The 19,765-nt window shown below is 45.7% G+C and overlaps 1 long non-coding RNA gene across 2 annotated transcripts in view; it reads left to right on the plus strand.

The window, feature by feature from the left end:
• The window catches only part of Gm13846, a 92,079-nt gene that overhangs the window by 30,308 nt on the left and 42,006 nt on the right, over nt 1–19,765 (plus strand). The gene's annotated exons all lie outside the window — the stretch shown is intronic.

Here is a 19,765-nt window from a genome sequence, read left to right on the forward strand (position 1 = left end):
TTCACTCTTTTTATCATATCTTCCATAAAGAAAAAAAAAATTAAATTTTGATAAAGTCTGATTGCTGATTTCTCTCAGGCTGTCAGTTGGTTGCTAAGGAACGGCTGCCTCAGGCATTCATGGTCTACTCTTTTCTTCTAGAAGTTTTATAGTGTTAGCTTTTCCAGTTAAGTCTCTTATTCATTTTGAGCTAGCTTTGGTGTATAGAGCAAGGTATGGATTGTAGCTCGTTTTCTTTTTGCATTTGGATATCAATTTGTTCCATTTGTTGAAAGGAGCATTTTCCGTTTAACAGATTATCATTGTCCTTTTGACAAAACCAATTTACCATATATATGCATATACATGTGTGTGTATCTATAAATGTAAAATTGCAATTGGTAGTCTATAGAAATAGAATAAGCTTGCACACTAACTTTGTGCCCTGGAACCTTGGTAAACTCACTTTCTATCTCTTGTAGCTTTTTGGGTAGTGTTTTGGTACAAGCAATCATATTGTTAATTAAAGATGTTCATTGACTTTATCCAATCTGTCTGCTTTAAAACACAAACAAAATGAAAAACAAGCTGGGACTGATCCCTGGGCCTAGCTCTCTCATGCTAGGCAAGCATTCTAGTTCAGAGCTACCTCTGGCCCTCTCTTTCCAACCTGCAGGTTTTCAATCTCTTCATTTTATCCTAGTTAATGTGTGCGACGTGATGCTGCATACGAATGTGGAGAGTGGGCGTCTTTGCTTTATTTCCAATGGATGTGGGAAAATATTTGCTCTTTGGCCACTAAAACAAAACATAATAAAGTCTTTTACCACTAAGGATTCTGCTTGCTGTAGGGTTTCAGAAATGATACTCATCTCCTTGAGAAAGTTCCTACTATTCTTGGTTTGGTGAGAGTTTTATTTTGTTAAAAATCACATCTATCTACCTACCTATTATTTATTTATCAATCTATCTATTTTTGTTCTCACGTATGTGGACACACATGTCATGGTGTTGATGTCAGAAGACAGTTTGTAGGAGTAAATTTTCTCCCTCCACCATGAGGGTCCGAGGGATTGAACTCAAGGTCATTAGGCTTGGCAGCAGGTGACCTTACCCAGGAAGCCACCGCCCTTCTGTGAGCTTAGATGATGCATTTTGCTATAGGCCTGTTTTGCTATTTTCCTGTTCCTGTTGATATCATTCAATCTGCTGGCCTGTGAGTTGTAATGACTAATTTTGGGTTGTTGGGCTATTCTTACATGCCTGAAATAAACTCGTTCAATTATTACGTCTTTGATAATATAGACTGGTGTACTTAAGACTTATGAAACTGCATATATGAAGGATATTGGCTTGCATTCCCTTTTATTATAATTTTGTTTTTATTTCATTAAAGAGATAGCTATTCTGGCTACTTCTCTTGCATGGTTTAAGGCAAGCCTACCTTCCTACAATTAATGACCAACTGAAATGTCAGGTCTCTTCCCAGGCCTGAGATTCTGTTCCCTTGCCCAGGAATTTTCCCTTAGTGGATCATTACTGCTGCTGTGTTCACCTCTCCTCTGAAGAGGTAACCCTAAAATAATTTAGGAGCCAGATCAGGGGTCTGAACCCTACTTCTCACATTTTTTACCTCCACCTGAGACAGGCCAAGGCATTTCCAGCTTTTAGCCAACAAAGAAACTGGTCACTCTTCTTTGGGGTCTTTTTACCCTGAGATGCTTAGCCAATGGCTGCCGCTTTGTTCTTTTCTCTAACTGCCACTAAGAAGTCGAGAAGATGTCCCATCTGGTCTCTCAGAACTCAGTGGGGACATTGGCATGGCAGGTGGTCTACTCTCCAGTTGGCCTACCTGGAAGATTCCTAAAGCACAGCAGTTGTTTCATTTGTATAACTGCCGATGTAGGGAAGAAAGGAAATCCTTGACTGCAAAGATATGGAGGGAAGAGAGGCAGGGCTATTGGCATCACAGGCAAACGACAGGAAGAAGCCAGCAGAGGAAAGTCTTTAAATGTTCAAGCCAAAGGTCTTTAGCATCTCTTGATGGGCTCAGGAGTCTTCATCCACTGGGCTCTTGCTCATTTCTTCCTCTGGCCTCCAAAAGTGGACTCAGGAATGATGAACCCAGCATGTTTTTCCAGAGTGGGAGAGAGAGAGAGCTAGAAAGGCCAAGTGAGTTGTGAAGGTCAGGATAAGTTATATGTAAAAGATAAGGTTTTTGAGGTAGGTATATATATGATCTTAAAATTTCTCAGTTCAAAGTTCAATACAGTGATATTAAACTTCTACTTATATTAATAGCGTTCTCTTAAGTTATTGATCTGTTCTTGGTGGCAGTTACAAATACTGCCTTAAAGAATAAACTATGTCCCCATTAAAAATGGGGCTCAGGGCTAAACAAAGAATTCTCACCTGAGGAATACCAAATGGCTGAGAAGCACCTGAAAAAAATGTGCAGCATCCTTAGTCATCAGGGAAATGCAAATCAAAACAGCCCTGAGATTCCATCTCACACCAGTCAGAATGGCTAAGATAAAAAATTCAGGTGACAGCAGATGCTGGCGAGGATGTGGAGAAAGAGGAACACTCCTCCATTGCTGGTGGGATTGCAAGCTTGTACAACCACTCTGGAATCAGTCTGGCGGCTCCTCAGAAAATTGGACATAGTACTACCGGAGGATCCCGCAATACCTCTCCTGGGCATATATCCAGAAGATGTTCCAACTGGTAAGAAAGACACATGCTCCACTATGTTCATAGCAGCCTTATTTATAATAGCCAGAAGCTGGAAAGAATCCAGATGCCCCTCAACAGAGGAATGGATACAGAAAATGTGGTACATTTACACAATGGAGTACTACTCAGCTATTAAAAAGAATGAATTTATGAAATTCCTAGGCAAATGGATGGACCTGGAGGGCATCATCCTGAGTGAGGTAACAAAAGAACTCACATGATATGTACTCACTGATAAGTGGATATTAGCCCAGAAACTTAGAATACCCAAGATACAAAGCACATGAAACTCAAGAAGAACAAAGACCAAAGTGTGGACACTTTGCCCCTTCTTAGAATTGGGAACAAAACACCCATGGAAGGAGTTACAGAGACAAAGTTTGGAGCTGAGACAAAAGGATGGACCATCTAGAGACTACCATATCCGGGGATCCATCCCATGATCAGCCGCCAAATGCAGACAGCATTGCATACACTAGCAAGATTTTGCTGAAAGGACCCAGATAGAGCTGTCTCTTATGAGACTATGCTGGGGCCTAGCAAACACAGAATTGGATGCTCACAGTCAGCTATTGGATGGGTCACAGGGCCCCCAATGGAGGAGCTAGAGAAAGTACCCAAGGAGCTAAAGGGATCTATATGTGGAACAACAATATGAACTAACCAGTACCCCCTGGAGCTCATGTCTCTAGCTGCACATGTATCAGAAGGTGGCCTAGCTGGCCATCAGTGGAAAGAGAGGCTCATTGGTCATGCAAATTTTATATGCCTCAGTACAGGGCAACACCAGGGCCAAGAAGTGGGAGTGGGTGGGTAGGGGAGTGGGGAGGAGGGTATAGGGGACTTTTGGGATAGCATTGGAAATGTAAATTTAATTTTAATAAATAAAAAAAGAATAAACTATGTGTCTGCTTGAGGCTTGTTCAAAGTGTTGGGGTCTTGGCCGACCTTTATCTAAACATTACACAGTATTTGAAATTACCAGGCTGGTGTAACTGACCTCTGGGTGTTCAGTAGCCATAATAGGGGGCACACTAATGTTGGCAAAGGAATCAAAAGGAAAAACTTTTATCCTTTATCCTTCAAGGTCAACAAGGTCCCAGGGGATTGTGGGGCATCTCTAAAAATACCCTGCAGTTCTGATGAATCATCGTCCGTCTTGTTCTGTGTGGCCATGGAGAGTCTACTGGGTGGATCTTAGCCAGGGTCCAGTCTACAAAGAGGAAGAGTCAACACAGAGGAAGAACTTCCTCAGTGTTGGAAGATTTTAAACCACACATTCATGTTTTTACACCAGAGTGTTCATCGGCAGTATCTGTAACATGTAGTGTAGTAGCGGCCCTCAGGGCGACACAGTCAGCTGGGTGTTCATTTATTTCATTCATAAATATTATAAGCGTTGATTGACTTTGTTCCCCATTGTCCCTGTTGTGTTTCCTCCTAGTCCCTTTTCTTTCCTCAAATAGTCCTCCTCCTTCACTTCCATGGTGTGTGTGTGTGTGTGTGTGTATGTACCATCTAGGTACAAATGATGAAAATGATGGATGATATTTGTGTTTTTTGAGATTTATTTATTAAAATTACACATACTATCTTAGGGTTACAGTTGCTGTGATGAAACACCATGAGCAAAGCAACATGGAGAGGAAAAGCTTTATCTGCCATACAGTTCACATCACTTGTAATAGAAGAAGTCAGGGAAGGCACTTGGAGGCAGGAGCTGATGGAGAGGCCACAAAGGCGTGCAGGCTTGCTCAGCCTTCTTTCTTATAAAATTCAACACCACCAGCCCAGATGTGTCCCCACAACAGTAAGCCAGGCCCTCCCCATTAATACTCATTAGAAAAATGCCCCAAAGGCCTGCCTCCAGCCAGGTCTTACTGAGGCATTTTCTCAATGGAGACTCCCTCCTCTCTGATGACTCTAGTGATGTCAAGGTGACATAAAGCTAGTCAGAACATTTACTTCCTTACATAGAGGGTGTGAGGAATGGGTGTGCTGAGGCAGGCATGTGTGGAGATCAAAGGAAAAGTGCTAGAGTGAGCTTCTTTCTTTCTACAATGTGGGTTCTGGGAATTGAACTTGGGTCGTCAGGGTTAACAGCAAGCTCTTTACCTGCTGAACTCTCTTTCTGGCTCAAGTCTCCCTTACGTTCTTACTATGATGATCTCAGCTCCCATCATTTTCCTAAAAATTATATAATTTTGTTCTTCTTTAAGGCTGAAAAAAAATAGACCCTATTGTTTCTTTTTCCATTCATCTAAGGTTTCAGTGTAAAAAGGATAGATATGAGAGTATTCAGGATAGAATAGAGTTCTTGGTAGCATTTTAAAGTTTCACCTAAAAAATACTATGAGGTCTATAGTGATATCTGCCATTCCTTCTGGTCACCTTAGACAGAAATTTATTGCTTGTATTGATTTAAGCAAATATAATTAAACATTTTTTGTTTCACTGATTTTTTTATTCCCCCCCCCCCCCCGTTTTAAATTTCCTTCTGTTTTGGGTAGTTCTGGGATTGAACCCAGGACTTTCCACATTGTAAACCCTATTACTAAGCTACATATTCAACCTGATTCTCATTTTGTCTTTATTTCCTCCTTACTGTTTGGTTTAATTTTACCTTGCTCTTCCTTATGTTTAGAGACCATGTCTTTGACTGCAGCCATGCCCCACATGCATTTTGATTATTATTTCATTCATTTCTAAGTATTTTCTAATTTTCTTTATGATTCTGACTTTGATCCAGAGATGTCTTGGAAATTGGTTGCATTTTCAACCACTTTTCTGGGTTTTCTAAATGTCTCTATTTCTGTTTCTGCTTTCACCTTCTGATGGTCCTAGATCATGATTTAATTGCGAGTCCCCTCTTTGTATGTCCTCTCCCTCAGGCTTGGATCTTGGGAGCAATGTTCGGGTTTCCCATCATTTCAGCCATCTGTATGTACCTGGTGTGGGACCTTCCAGAGGAGGAGTTTGCAAACCTTTTATTTCCCTCATCTTGACCTCTAGCAACAGATTTCACACATTAGCTGGCTTCCTCTTGTCGTCTCATGTGGCATCTGCAGGGACTGGCTCCATGTTCATGCTCTCCCTCTCCACGGAGGTAGCAGGCTCCTGAGATTCCAGATTACCCTGTAGCCTGCAGCTTCATTTTCAGAAACCAAACAAAACCAAAGAGGCCAGTTTTCAGATTGCTTGGTGACGATACTTGATTCCGAATTCCTATATCCTTTGAACCCAGAGGCCTATCTCTTCTTCCTTTATTTATTTTTCTTTCTGTTTATAACCCTTGATCCATTTTCTACTTTGGCAATTATTTTTTTTTAACATGGTCTAAAGTATGAATAAATCTATCTAATGAGGTTTTTGAATTTTTTTTTTTATGGTGCTGGAAAGATGGCTTAGCAGTTAAGGGCACTGTCTGTTTTCCTAGAGGTCCTGAGTTCAATTCCCAGCAAACACATGGTGGCTCACAACCATCTGTAATGGGATCTGATGCCCTCTTCTGGTATGCAGATGTATGTGCAGATAGAGCACTCATACATAAAGTAAATCATTGAAAAACGTTTTTACATTTATTTATTTATTTTTTTGTGTGTGTGTGTGTGTGTGTGTGTGTGTGTGTATTTGTGTGCACATGTTTGCATGCCACAGTGTGCATGTGGCGGTCAGAGGACAACTGTGGCAATTGTTTCTCCCCTTCCACCATGTGGATTCTGGGGACTGGGCTGAGGTCATCAGACTTGGTGGAAAGTGCCCTTACCTCCTGAGACATCTGGAAGGTTGTACTGAGCTTCTGATTCTACTTAATCAATTTTAGAACTTCAATTTAGTTCTTTTTCTAATCCAAGTATTTGGCAAATAGGTGTCTGTTTCCCTGCTGACTTTTAAAAAGCTTCCCTTTATTTCTTTAAAGAAAGAACGCATAATTCTTTAAATAAAAAAAAATCTGGCTGGGCATGGTGGTGTTGGTCTTTAATCCCAACACTAGGGAGGCAGAGGCAGGTGGATTTCTGAGTTCGAGGCCAGCCTGGTGTACAAAGTGAGTTCCAGGACAGCCAGGGCTATACAGACAAACCCTGTCTCAAAAAAAAAATCTGATGGGAACACAAAGATGGTGGCAGCCGCTGGTACTAGTTGCGGCTGAGGAGTCTGAGAGGCCCATGGAGGCTCTGAAACAACAACAGAAAAAAAGGCAAGTCTCGTGGTGAAATGCTTTTAAAAAGTGAGCTCTTAAAACTGGAAAAAAAGACAGCAGAACAGAGCCACGTGTATGGCAGAGAATGACAAACCTGTACCCTTCACTGCCTTGTTTCAACCAGTAGGCTACACTTACAAAGGTTGCTCCTGATGAGCCCTGCGGCTGCTGGCACCAGTGACAAGGAGATTTGTTGTGGCTTAGAGCTCCTAGAGTCAACACTGAATAGGGCCAGCCTGGAGTGCTGCCTGTAACCTACAAGTACAAAGATCGAGCCCTTGTGAGCCTTGGGGCAGCTAAAATTGAGGTTGGAGAAGTGTGCAGCAGCCAGGAGCTCAAACAGAACTATACAGAACTATACAGAAAAATACTGTGTGACATGCTGCAGTCTCCAATGCCATTATAATGAACAAATGCACAATGGAGAGGTGGGAGACATAGTTCTGGGCAATGACAGGATGTCCAAGATGAAGAACAGTTCATTTTCTGGATTGGATCTGCTTGAAAGACATTTGCAGTCCATGCTGCCCTGGGGGTCATGCTGGTATCTGTAGTCTGCTGCCCTGGGCTCTGTTGAAGCTGAGGTTCATGTATCTACATGAACCATAGTCTGGGTTGTCACTGCAGATCATGTGGATGTTCACAGTCCATGCTATTGCCTGATCTAGGTGCTATTGTGGGAGGCCATGTTAGTGTCTCTGGTCTAGGTTGCCACTAGAGACTATGTTGATGTCTGTAGTCTATCCTGCCACTGAGGGCCATGTCTGGGTTCTATTTCAGTTGGGGGCTGTGTTGATATTCATGTCCTTTGTTACTAGGGAAGGCCGTGTGATGTCTGTGGTCCATACTGCTCTTACCTGTGATCTGTGCTGTTGTCAAGGTCCATGGGCCATGTTGATGTTCATGTCCTGTGTTGCCACCAAAGGTCATTTTGGATGTCTGTGATCTGTGTTGCCAGCTGAAGCCATATTGCTGTCCATAGTTCTACTGTAGCTGGAGGTGGGGGACATGTTGATGTGAATGGCTTGTGCAGCCACCTGAAACCATGTTGATGTCCTTGGCCTGTACGGCTGCTGAGGGCTTTAATGGTGTCCGTGGTCCGCACTGCTATCAGAGACAACACTGAGGTCTGTGGCGTGTGCTGATGCTGGAGACCAAGTGTGTGTCCACGATCTGTGCTGTCTCCAGAATCCATGTGGAAGCCCATGACCCATGCTCCTGACTGTAAAGGGTGAGGAAGCTACTTTTGCAGTGGTTTTGATGTCTGCTGAGTCACAGTTGAGAAAGGGACATGGAAAGCTTCTGCGACAACCTCTACTGGAATCCCTCAATGGTCACAGCCTAGACAGGAAGCCAATGAAGAGAACTCAGTCCTCTGGCAGCCAGAGCTTTCCTTTCCACTGATCCCACCCTGCCTCTTGTTTAGTTTTCCTAAGGAATGGGCCATTGAGTGAAGTGCTAGAGCCAAGAGTTAAATGTCTGGAGGTCAGTTTTCTATGCTTCCTTAATTCTCATATCTTATACCATATGCCCCACCTCCTTGGCCTGGTCTTTGGTGTCTGTGTTTATTGTTGGTACTTGAGGCAGAAGCAGAGAGGACTTTAAACCAAGCATGCTTTCTCCAGGACCCACTCCACTCCTTGAGGTAAATTTTATGTTGTGTTCCTAACATTTCCTGTTTGGTCATTTGCAAGGAGCTGTCTATGCCTGGAAATTCTGAGATTTGACATCTATCCTGTATGACCATTTTGGTTGCTGAATTGAGAACAACTGTAGGTACAGTATGTACTGAGATAATCTATAAGGCAATTATAATGATCTAGATGACAGGGAAGGTATTGGGCTTGCTTAGAATCCCATGGAATGGAGGCAAGTGACTGCTCTATGAGTATATTCAGGAGGTGGAGTCAGTGGGGCCACTTAAGAGATTGGTTACAGGATATGAAAAAAAGAACATAATCAAGAATGACTTCAAAACTTTGGGCCTCGCAACTGAAGGGAAATATGTTAACAGCAACTGACATGAGGGGTTGGGATGGAGAGCAAATTGTGGCCAGTATGATGGCTGACCATCATTCTCAGCTTGACTGGATTCAGAAGCCATCTTGGAGACACACATTTGGGTGTCCACATGAGGCCATTTCCAGAGAAGTTTAACCACAGAGGGACGCATCACTCTAAATGTGGATGGAGCCATTGCATGGCCAGAGTCCTAGACTGAACAAAAAGGGAAAGACAGAAAGTGAGATGAGTGATAGCTTTCCTTCCTGCATGTTGATTGCACATACAGTGTGATCAGCCATCTCACACAGCCGTCACCATGCCATCCTCACCAAGACAAGCCACATCCCCTCAGACCGTGAGATGTCACCCTTCCTAAGTTGCTTTTGTCAGGTATTATCACATCAGTGAAGAAGGCAGCCCAGAGTTGGGAGATCGGGAGCTCTGTTTTGACTATGTTAAATTTAAGACTACAGTTAGGCTCTAGAACGTTCTCCAAAGGCCTATGTGTCAATGATTTGGCCCTTCAGCTCGGCATAATTGGTATATAAGAGAATGTTTAAAAGATCAAGACAAGGAGAAAGAAGGTAGGTTATCGGAAAGAAGGTTGGTATGACCTTGAAGTGGAATTTTGTGTGTGTGTGTGTGTGTGTGTGTGTTGCTTTTCCTATTGCTGTGACAAAATATCAGACAAGAAACAAATTAAGGGAGGAAGGGCTTCTTAAGGGTTTATTTTGTTTGATGGTTTGAGGAGTCCAGCCTACCATGACAGAAAAGACATGGCAGCTTGCAGGGAAGACATGGCCGAGAGAGCAAGAGGCTGCTGGTCTTTGTACCCACATCCAGGAGGCAGGGAAGTGTCAATAGCCTATACAATGTCAAGTCCTGCCCCTAGTGATCACTTCCTCCAGCAAGGCTTCATCTTCTACACCTTTTCACAACCTTTCCAACCTGCAACATCAGCTGGGGAGCAAGTGTTAAGTACACAAAGCTACGGGGCCATGGTGGAGCATTCCACATTCAAACCACAAAAGTGGGTATAGGAAGAGAAGATCTGGAAGAATGGAGTCTGGGAACACTAAATTTAATGGGCGCAGAAGATAAATTCCATTTCTTGGTTCTCCCCCGCCCCCACACTCTCCTTATTGCAGACTCTCCTGTCTGCATTGTGGCCCCAAATTAGTGACTCCATAAAAACCTCAGAATAAGCGAACACAAAGACCTCATCATTCATGGGGTCTGTGGTGGTGAAGGTGGTACAGGCAAGCCTTTGTACCTGGTTGCACGGATCCCAGACAAGCTGGCCTGGGGTCACAGCTGGGAATGGGTGTCGAGTGGGAGCTTTATCACTGTCCCCTCCCCTCCAGGCACATTGTACATGAAGCTGTTTATTGTGAGCTGAGAGATGAGGGAGCTGTGAGCTTCTACAGGGTGGCTAGGCTGCAGCTTTTGCAGTTCACATAGCCTGTGAAGTGGCTGCAGGAGGCCAGAGGCTCTGCTGCTCAGACAGCCTCTGGGGTGCTTCCCATCCCTTCTCAATCCTTCTGTGTATGTTGAAGATGCAGGAAGTGTTGTAATCCTGTTACCCTGGTCGGTCGTTTCCTGCTCAGGAATCTAAAATCCAATTCCCTGAAACACAGTGGATGCCAAGCCAGAGGCTCAGAGCCAGAGGACTCATGAGTCTTCACTAGCTTTCCAACAAGCAGGCTCCCATCAGCTTATCCCTGAAGGATGAATCTAGAAGAGGCCCAGATTGACCCCAGGCCCCCATGCCCACCTATTCTCTCCCTTGCCCAAGGTTTTCTGTCCATCCCCATGGGGCCTAGTTTCACCCTCCTCTTCCACACATGTCTTTTATTCGGCATCCTATCTGTCCATCCATTTATCACTCTCTTAGACAGCAGGTCCTCTTGTCAAGCAGTTTCTCCAGATCGATGCTTTACATCTGTGTCATCTCGGGCACATGTCTCCCAGGCTTGGCATAGGCTGGCTTCCTTGGTGGTGTGTTCACCTGTAACCTCCAGATATGGAGAGCTGGGCACTGTTCCAAGGGCCCTGACCTGCAGACCCAGCTCTGCTCATCAGCTGTCTGTCTCCCGAGTCTGTCTGGGGCTACAGCTCGCAGTCGCAGTCAGTGGTTGCCCTTTCCTACTCTCTTGTGGGAAGCAATTGATAGAGTGCTTCCTCACCGCCCACTTCACATGCTCCAGGAGCCCTGAAACCTAAGGACTGGCAGAGGTTAGACACCAAAGAATGCTAAGCTAGTGCCAGCAAGATGGTTCGGGGGAGGGTAAGGGCACTGACTGCCAAGCCTGACACCCTGAGTTCAATTGCTGGCACCCACATGGTGGGAGAGAACTAATGCCTGTAAATTGTCCTATGAGCTACACATGCATGAAAATGTAAAAAAATAAACATAATGCTAAGATAATTAAGGGTGAGTATTGATGGAGAAGTTGCATACAATGTTAAGTAGAAAGTTTAGCTGAGGGTAGTGGCTTATGCTGGCCATCCCAGCATGTAGGAGGCTGAAGGAAGAGGATTACTGTGAGTTCAAAGTCAGCTTGGACTATATAGTGACTTCTGAACCAAGTTGGGATTCAGAGTGAGACTCTGCTTCAAAAATCGAACATCACACTACCACCCCTGAGTCTATGACTGGGTGACAGCCATGGTGAACACTGGATGTGTCTCCTTTCGGGTCTTCTATTCACATTTATACAGAATTGCAGCCATAAGTCTATCTAGTCCACACCTAGAAGCTTTTGCAAGTCCAAGGAAGCATCACTATGTGTCTTGTGACATGGGACCTCAGCTCTGTGAGGGTAAAGGTTGTTCCAGCTTCCTACAGGCAGTCTGATCCTAGACCAGACCAGGTTTGCTTCCTCTGAGAACCGGGGACTGACTGTTTCCTCTGTGGTTCACCAGCTTCAAGCCCAACTCCAATTAGAGGTCTCCTCTTCACCTTTGTAGTAGCTCTACTTATTGGGGCTCATTCTTTGCTCTGGAACACTGACCCCACCTGGCTATTAGCTGCAAGGACAGCCTAGGTTCCATCTCTAGGGAGCAGAGTCTACCTCTTTTCTCTGTTTTCTGGACAACCCATTTTTGTTGTTGTGTTTTTCCATTTAGAATTCAGGACATTTCTCTTTCACAGAAAGGTCCAGAGGCTCTTGGCTCTTGCTTGCTTGCAAAAGGTGGCTGGTGCATACAGATGGCCATTTCCCTTGAATTGTCAGAAAGCATTACCTGGGCCAGCATGGTCCTAGGAAGGCAGGAGGAGGAAGAGGAGGAGGAGGAAGAGGAGGAGGGTGTGTGTATGTGTGTGTGTGTGTGTGTGTGTGTGTGTGTGTGTGTGTGTGAGTGTGTGTGTCCAGACAAAGCCGATCTCTCTTCCTGTTGGGACTGAAGCACTGGAAGACTCTAGAAGGACCTGACTCTGTCTTCTCTGCCTAGTAACACTTTCCAGTGCACAGCAGTGTTTTGCTCCAGGCACCTCAGCAACACAGTGTGCCATGTGTGAAAGGTTTTGCCTATGACATGAATGCCACATACCCTTTGTCTTTCCCCCAAAACCCCAACTCCCAGTAGGTTTCACTCAGTTCTTCCTCCACCCAGAAGCCTTCTTCTCTCTCTAGGCCCTTTGTCCCAAATTCTTTCAGCACATGGCATTTCCATCATGCCTCAGGGCCCATGTTCTCTGGCTTCCTTATGCTGTCTCCCTCTCCACAGGGCACTGCCTATCTGTTCCATGTATTTGATGTAACAGAGCTATCTACTCAAATGGTGACCACTCCTTGCCAGGTCCCGAGGTGACTCCTGGCAGTTAGTCTTTGCCCTTAGAAGATTTATGTTTGAGAGGGATGGCTGGGGACTGGGTATGCGGACCAACATGTCTTAGGGCTAGAAAAGGAGTTAGGAGACAAGGAGTGTTGGCTTCTGGCCATGGTCCTTGGTAGTGTTATTTGTCCCCTTGCCTGAGGCTTTCCAAATGACAGGGGTGCCTGGCCGCCATGAGGGTTAGCATCCACTACCACTTGCTCTCCTTTAGACACCAAGGACAGAAGCTTCTGCAGTTAGGAGTTGGGATCACTTGTACCCTTCCTGCTGTCCGAAGGCTGAGTGGGCTCTAGCTGGTTCTTCCTCATCCCCCTTCTTGGGATACCTGCCGGCTGCATCTTTCCTTGTTCCCATTCAAGGGAAGGAAGTCAGAGATCCCAAGGCATGGAGTAGCTGGTACCATGGAAGCAGGTTGTGGACCTCCAACCCTGCTTCTTCTGGGTGTTTCTTACAGATTGGATAGATGACTAGCAGGTAGTAGGACTCAGCAATAAGTGAGGTGGCACAGAGTGACATGGGCTCTCTCTAGGGAAAGGAGGAGGTGGTGAGACTATTCCAGGGTTCCACTAGGATACCTCCCAGTGGTCCCTGAGGGGCCATTTAAACAGGCCAGAGAGACCTTAAATCATTGCAATGCTTCTGGTGGGTTCTATCATAAAATTCTGTGACCTAGCACCCTAGGGAACATAGAAAGGAGCCCTGTGGACAGGCTCACATGAGGCCTAGGTTGGCTTGAGCTGTTGGAGGAGTCCCACAGTCCTATTGGGCTGCACTTTGAAGTCTGGCCTCTCTGTATAGGGGAGGGAGAATAAGACTAGAAGAAGAAATCTTTATTTCTCTCCTCCCTAGTTTCTGGTTTTGGTCCCAGAGACACTGTCAAGTTGTGTGTCCTGAAGATTAGAGGAGATGACTGCTGAAGTTTTAAAGATGCCCAAGCTCCACATTGGCTCCTTAGCTATTCCAGTAGACACTGCCCCCCCCCCTTCTCCCTTAATCGAATGCACAGGACTAAACTCAACTTAATTAGGAGGATTATGTGTCTTATAAATTTAATGTTTAATATTCAAGCTGCCGCTCCCCCTGGCATATTTATTAAAGATGTCCTGAGGGGAATGTTAATGGGCCATGACGTCATAAATACTTAGACCAAAGATGCTGGAGGCAGGGAAGAGGGAAGAGGGAAGAGAAGGAATTAGATCACATTAAAAAACCAGAAAGGAATTACATTCTTCTCTTGGATTGGGCTTGTGATGGAAGCTGCTAGGGATTTCTGGCTGTGGTTTTAAGATAGGAGGACATCAAGATGGAGAACTGGGAGCTGGGTTCTTGTCCAAGGCCGAGTGGCAATGAGGGACCGTGTCTGTTGGCTGGGTTGGACCAGTTGTGAATCTAAGTATGTGTGATGCTTTCAAGAGGCCAAAGCAAATGTTTGAATGAGGAATGGTGGTTATATCCCAGGCAGGTGCCGCACCCATTTGGGCCATCTCTGGTCATGTTGAAGCAGCTTCAGTGACATCTGAGCATGTGGTTCTCTCTCTCTTAGTCTCTGCATCCCTGTCAAATATCAAAATAATGTTTGGATGGAGGGAAAGAGATTCTCCCAGGGCTTTGCAGAGGCAGATATACCCATCTCCAGACCCTAGGAAGAATTTTCTGGTGACTAGATTCCTAGTCTCCAAAATTTTCCAGCTTGGCTGATTCATAGATCTCTCTTTCCTGATGGAGTTATTGTCTCCAGCAGTTCTGACAGAGAGGGATGCAGAGGAACCAGTGGGGATGAGTGTCCCACACCACTCCCTGGTGACATTGTGAACTGAGGTCCATTTGAGAATGTAAAAGGCAATTGGCTGTGTGGATCATAGATCAATCTAGTTAGGCCATCCTGCTTCCAGTTCAGTGGTCCAGTTCTCCCTCAGCTCAGCACGGTTTGGCCTCTTAGAGTGCTGGGTAAAAGCTGCCATTTTCAGGGTCAGGAGCCTTCTAAGTGTTGCTGTAGATGCTGCTTCTCTGCTGCCCCCTTGGGGAAGGATATCTTACAGACTCAGAGGCACCAGTTGGGCCCCACCATCACACATGCTGTTGCTGAGACGGGTAGCTTCCATGAGTGTTTCTATTAGCATCTTGTTCACTTTTCTGAGATTTCTTTCTTTCCTTTGAAAGATGTATTTCCTTTTATTTTACGTGTATAAGTGTTTTTCCTGGATCCATGTATGTGACTGGTACCACTGAAGGGTGGAAGAGGACATCAGGTCCCCTGGAATTAGAGTTACAGATAGTTGTGAGCCTCCCAATGAATGCTGGAAACCCAGTCTGGGTCCTCCAGAATAGCAGTAAGTGCTCTTAACTGCTGACATGTCTCTTTAGTGTCTGGCTCAGATGTAGCCATCTTTTCCCTCCACAGGGAAAACACAAGGAGAGCATGAACTCTTCAACACAGGTCCTCAACAATGTTCCTGAAAACGACCTTGTTTCTTTTCCTTGATTTCTGTTGATACAAACCAATTTAGGAATGGCTTTGTGACTGTAGTTGAGGCAGGGCTTTCTTGTGTTTCTGGAAGCTTCTTTGTGAATGTAGGGGTAACTTGTGCTGATTGTTTCAGCTGTGAAGCTTTGTCTGCGACTCTGCAAGCAGAGACAGCTGTAGTACCATTCAGGCTCTTGAGGGATTTCTGAATCTGGAATGCTCTGCTCATAGTCGCCTATGCAGACCCCACTCCCAGTTTCATTCCTTTTACTAGCTCATACACTGAATTCCTGTGTGTGTACGTGTGCATGTGTGTACGTGTGTGTACGTGTGTGTGCATGGGCACATAGGGGTTTTGTCTGAAGAGAGACAAGCAAAATCTGTCATTCTTCAGGATCTGGCCTTGGTGGGGAGGCAACCCTAGATCCCTAGGGTAAATGTGACCTAGCATCAGAGGGCAGGGACAGAGCAGTGGAGAGAGCTATGGACATCTGGCATGGCTGACAGGGAAGGCTTCCTCAGTAAGTGAGGTCTAAGCTGGGACTTGAAAGCTGTGCAGGATTTAGGTAGACTAGGGAATGGGCAACACAGCCCGGGGATGGCATGTGCACAGACTCAGAGGGCAGAAGTACATTGCAGCAAGGATAGAGGAGAGATCAGAGGGCAGGGCAGGGTTCGAAGGCTGGCGCTGAAGAGATGGCCAGATGACCTGATGACCGAGGCCTGTCACCAGGACAGGACTTTACCACAAGAAAAAAGCTCACAGTGAATATCACAGATGCTCACGAAATCCATTTGCAGGAACAGAACAGCTCACGTGGGTGAAGAGATGGTGGGGGCCTGTCTCAGAGCCAAGGAGACCATAAGCGGGCTACTTTTCTGCTCTCTTGTCCTGTCTGCCACTAGCTGAGTCCAGAGTGGAGAAACAGGTGACATGGTCTGAATAAGCAGCAGACAGCACCAGAGAAAAATAGGCAGCTTTGAGAAACATCAAATTCCTTGTTCATTTACTCAAATTCCATATTGCAAGAAAAACTAGAGGTCCACAACAGGGCAGGCACTTCTCTGCCTGAGACATCCCTGGGCCCAACATGCTTACCAGCCACGAGGGTGTTTCTCAGCAAAGACAGAAGAGCACAGACCCTAGTCCTTAAGTGATTGTGGTTGAATTTCTGTGGCAACTCAAATCAAGTTGGGCTTTGGCCTGGCAGAACTCAAGGGATAGAGGCACCCCTGGGGGATGAACAAAGGTGTTTGTGGCTCTGACTCAGAGCAGAGGAAGGGGGCAGGGTGTTGCCTCTGTAGTGGTATCATGGTCTCACTGTGTGATGGGCAATGAGGCCAGGCAGCTGGAGGCAGGGCCATCCTGAGTTCCGGTTGAGAAGGGTCATGATGTCATCATGGAGCATGAAACCTTTGAGTCCCTCAGGACATGCCTGAGAATCCTGAGATCTGAAGGAGAAGGGAGGTGATAAGTATGTGGGAGACGAGCATGCAAATCATATTGGGGAATTATCCTAGGAGACCATGAAGGAGCTTTGTGGCTGGGGTAGAGAGCATTTCGGGGGGGGGGGGTGTACCCTGTGCAATTCACTGAGCATGTCATGGAGACATTATGGGTCCCAAGCTCTGTGGAAGAACATTCTTTTGTCCCCTGCTTGATGGTAAACTGGCAGCCTGGTGTCCTGATGACATTCTTCTCTTTGTTTCCACCCTTCCAGAGGGTGAGAAGATAGAGGCCTGGGAACTGCCTTCTCCTGACCCAACCCTCTTAGGGAACTTACAGCCTGGAGCTATATCTTAGCTAGGATTGCTATTTTTATGATGAAAGGCCTTGACCAAAGTAAGCCAGAGAGGAAAGGATTTATTTGGTTTACACTTCTACATCTGTTCATCGTGGAAATTAGGTCAGGAGCTCACACAGGATAGGAACTCAGGAGCTGATACAGAGGCCAGGAAAGAGTGCTGCTTACTGGTTTGCTCCTCATGGCTTGCTCATCCTGCCTTCTTATGGAGTGGAATGGAAGACACCATCCGAAGTGAGCTGGGCCCTCCTCCATCACTCACTAATTAAGAAAATGCCCTACAGGCTTGCCTACAGCTGGATCTTACAGAGGTATTTTCTCAATTGAGGTTCCCACCTTTCAGATGACTCTTGCTTGTGTCAAGTTGACATAAACTAGCCAGGATCTCATCTAGGAGTCTTTGGGAGGGAGACCTAGCTTGGCTTTGGGATGGGCTGTGTATTTTATATACTTCAATAGCTTCGTTTTGATCCTTCCTTGGGACTGAGACTGGCATGATTCTCAAAGGCCTGATGTCAGAAGTATGGCTTTATATTTACAGTCTGTGATACAGGAGGCAGGAAGGTGGGACCCCATTCCTGTAGTCTCCTCTCCCCCAGCCTGAAACCTGCTTGCTCAGGGGTGGAGCTTCCCGCTCAATCGTTCTGCCACGCCCACTGCTAGAACCTGCCGCTTTGCTGTTTGGAGCCATACACGTGGTCACCCTGCTACTGGACTCCGAGATTATTTGGCGGGAATTGGGCCCCTCCCCCTTCCTTCATAACTGAGTGTCGGAACAGTAAAATTGAGCTTTGATCAGAATGCCTGTCTTAGCTGCATTTCTTTCTCTCGCCGCCTAGCCCCTCTTCTCTTCCAGGTTTCCAGAATGCCTTTCCAGGCTAGAACCCAGGCTGTGATCTGCTGGCAAGATACAACACGTTTCCCCCCCCCCCCCTTTTTTTTTTCTTGCAATTGTCTTAAGTGCCTGTGATTGCCATTCTTAGGTCAGTTAGAAGCCCAGCCTTAGCTTCAGAGTCCCAGCTACTCCATGGAGGTGGGTACCTGTGTGGAAAGCAGAGAGGGAGGGGATGACTCTGGCCTGGCTTGAGTATCTGTTCTGCAAGAGTGTGTCACATAGTGTGCACACATGCACGGGCATGGTTGGCATGTACACTGCACAAAACAGGAAAACCAACAACACCTGATTGAAACTATGAAGCTGACTCCTTCCATTAGGAAGACAGTTAGAAAGGAAAAAGAAATAACTCCAAATTTGAAACAATAGCAATCTAATTACTATTACTAATTTATAAAGGAAACCATATTTCACCAGGTAAAGGGACTATATCAAGGAAGGGGATAACCTCAGAACAAAGGATAATTTACCAAGCAAGGCCAGTTGACGGATTTACATGTACACACCTCACAAACCACAAGTACACCCCCCACAACACTACCACACACAACATATACCACCCTACCACATATCCAACCCACTAGACACCCTACTCCACCACACTGAATACCATACTGTGTTCTTCACTCCACCACACAGCCAACCCCATTCTTCCACAGCACATACTGCACCCTATGCATATTGCATCCAAGATCCGGGGACATGGGATTATGGAGAGAGACTAGGGAACGATTTGATGTAAGCATTTCTGGGCTGAGAGACACCAGGCTGGATAATCTTCTCAAAGCAGACTAGACTCCTCATGATAAATCATCAATGCTGGACTCAGAAAGGGAGGTGTGGAGAGCAAGACTAACCAGTTACTCACTGAAGGCCGCACACAATGTTCCCCAGAGAACGGACTTCCATCCCTGTGTGTAACATACCCTTGGCACTACTTTTCTCATTGCTGTGAACAAATGGAGGACATGAAGCCATGCTACAGGGGAAAGTTTATTTTGACTCTTGGTTCAGGGGGGATACAGTTCATTGTGGCAGGCAAGGGAGCTGCGGAGGCAGGCGTTGGAGACTGCAAAGGTAGGGGAAACTTGCTCACATCTGGGTGGATCAGGAAGTGGAGAGGGGAGTTCATGTGACTTTCTCAGCTCATGGAACAGAGTCACCCCATGTTCAGGGTGATTCTTCCCTGCTTAGGGTTAAATCTCTTTGGAAACACCCTCATAAACACACCCAAAGGTATGCCTCATTAATATGCAACGTGTTTCTTAAAATTCTTAAAAACAACTTATTTGGTTTGCTTTATGTGTATGAATGTTTTCCTGTATGTATGTATGTATGTATGTATGTATGTATGTATGTATGTGCCCCGTATGCACGCCTGGTTTCCATAAGGGTCAGAAGAGGGCATCTGATTCCCTGGAACTGAAATTACAGATAAAGCTATCACACAGGTGCTGGGAATGGAACCCTTGTCCTGCAAGCACAGCTACGGAGATCTCTCTCTAGCCCCCGAGGTGTTTCTCAACTCAATGAATAATCACATCCTTTTATGGTGGCAGTCGGGGACACTTCCTACTTCCTGAGGATGGACTGGATTTGCACGTTCAGAAGGAAACTCTGCTCAAGTTGAAGGCCTGAGCATAACTTTAAGAGCCTCCAGCTGAGAAATGCCAGGTCCAGAGCTCCCTGCAGCCAGCCTGCTCCTTGGCTTTTGCCTGCTGGGTCTCTCCTTGACCTCAGGTGACAGGCTAATAACAGACTCCCTAGGGAAAGCCAGATCTTAGCCGGTCCTCTGCAGAGACTTTTCCCATTAGTTCAGCTTTATTTGTGGTTCCTACCAGCTG

This window comes from Mus musculus, chromosome 6 (genome assembly GCF_000001635.26).
Source record: "Mus musculus strain C57BL/6J chromosome 6, GRCm38.p6 C57BL/6J".
NCBI lineage: Eukaryota > Metazoa > Chordata > Mammalia > Rodentia > Muridae > Mus > Mus musculus.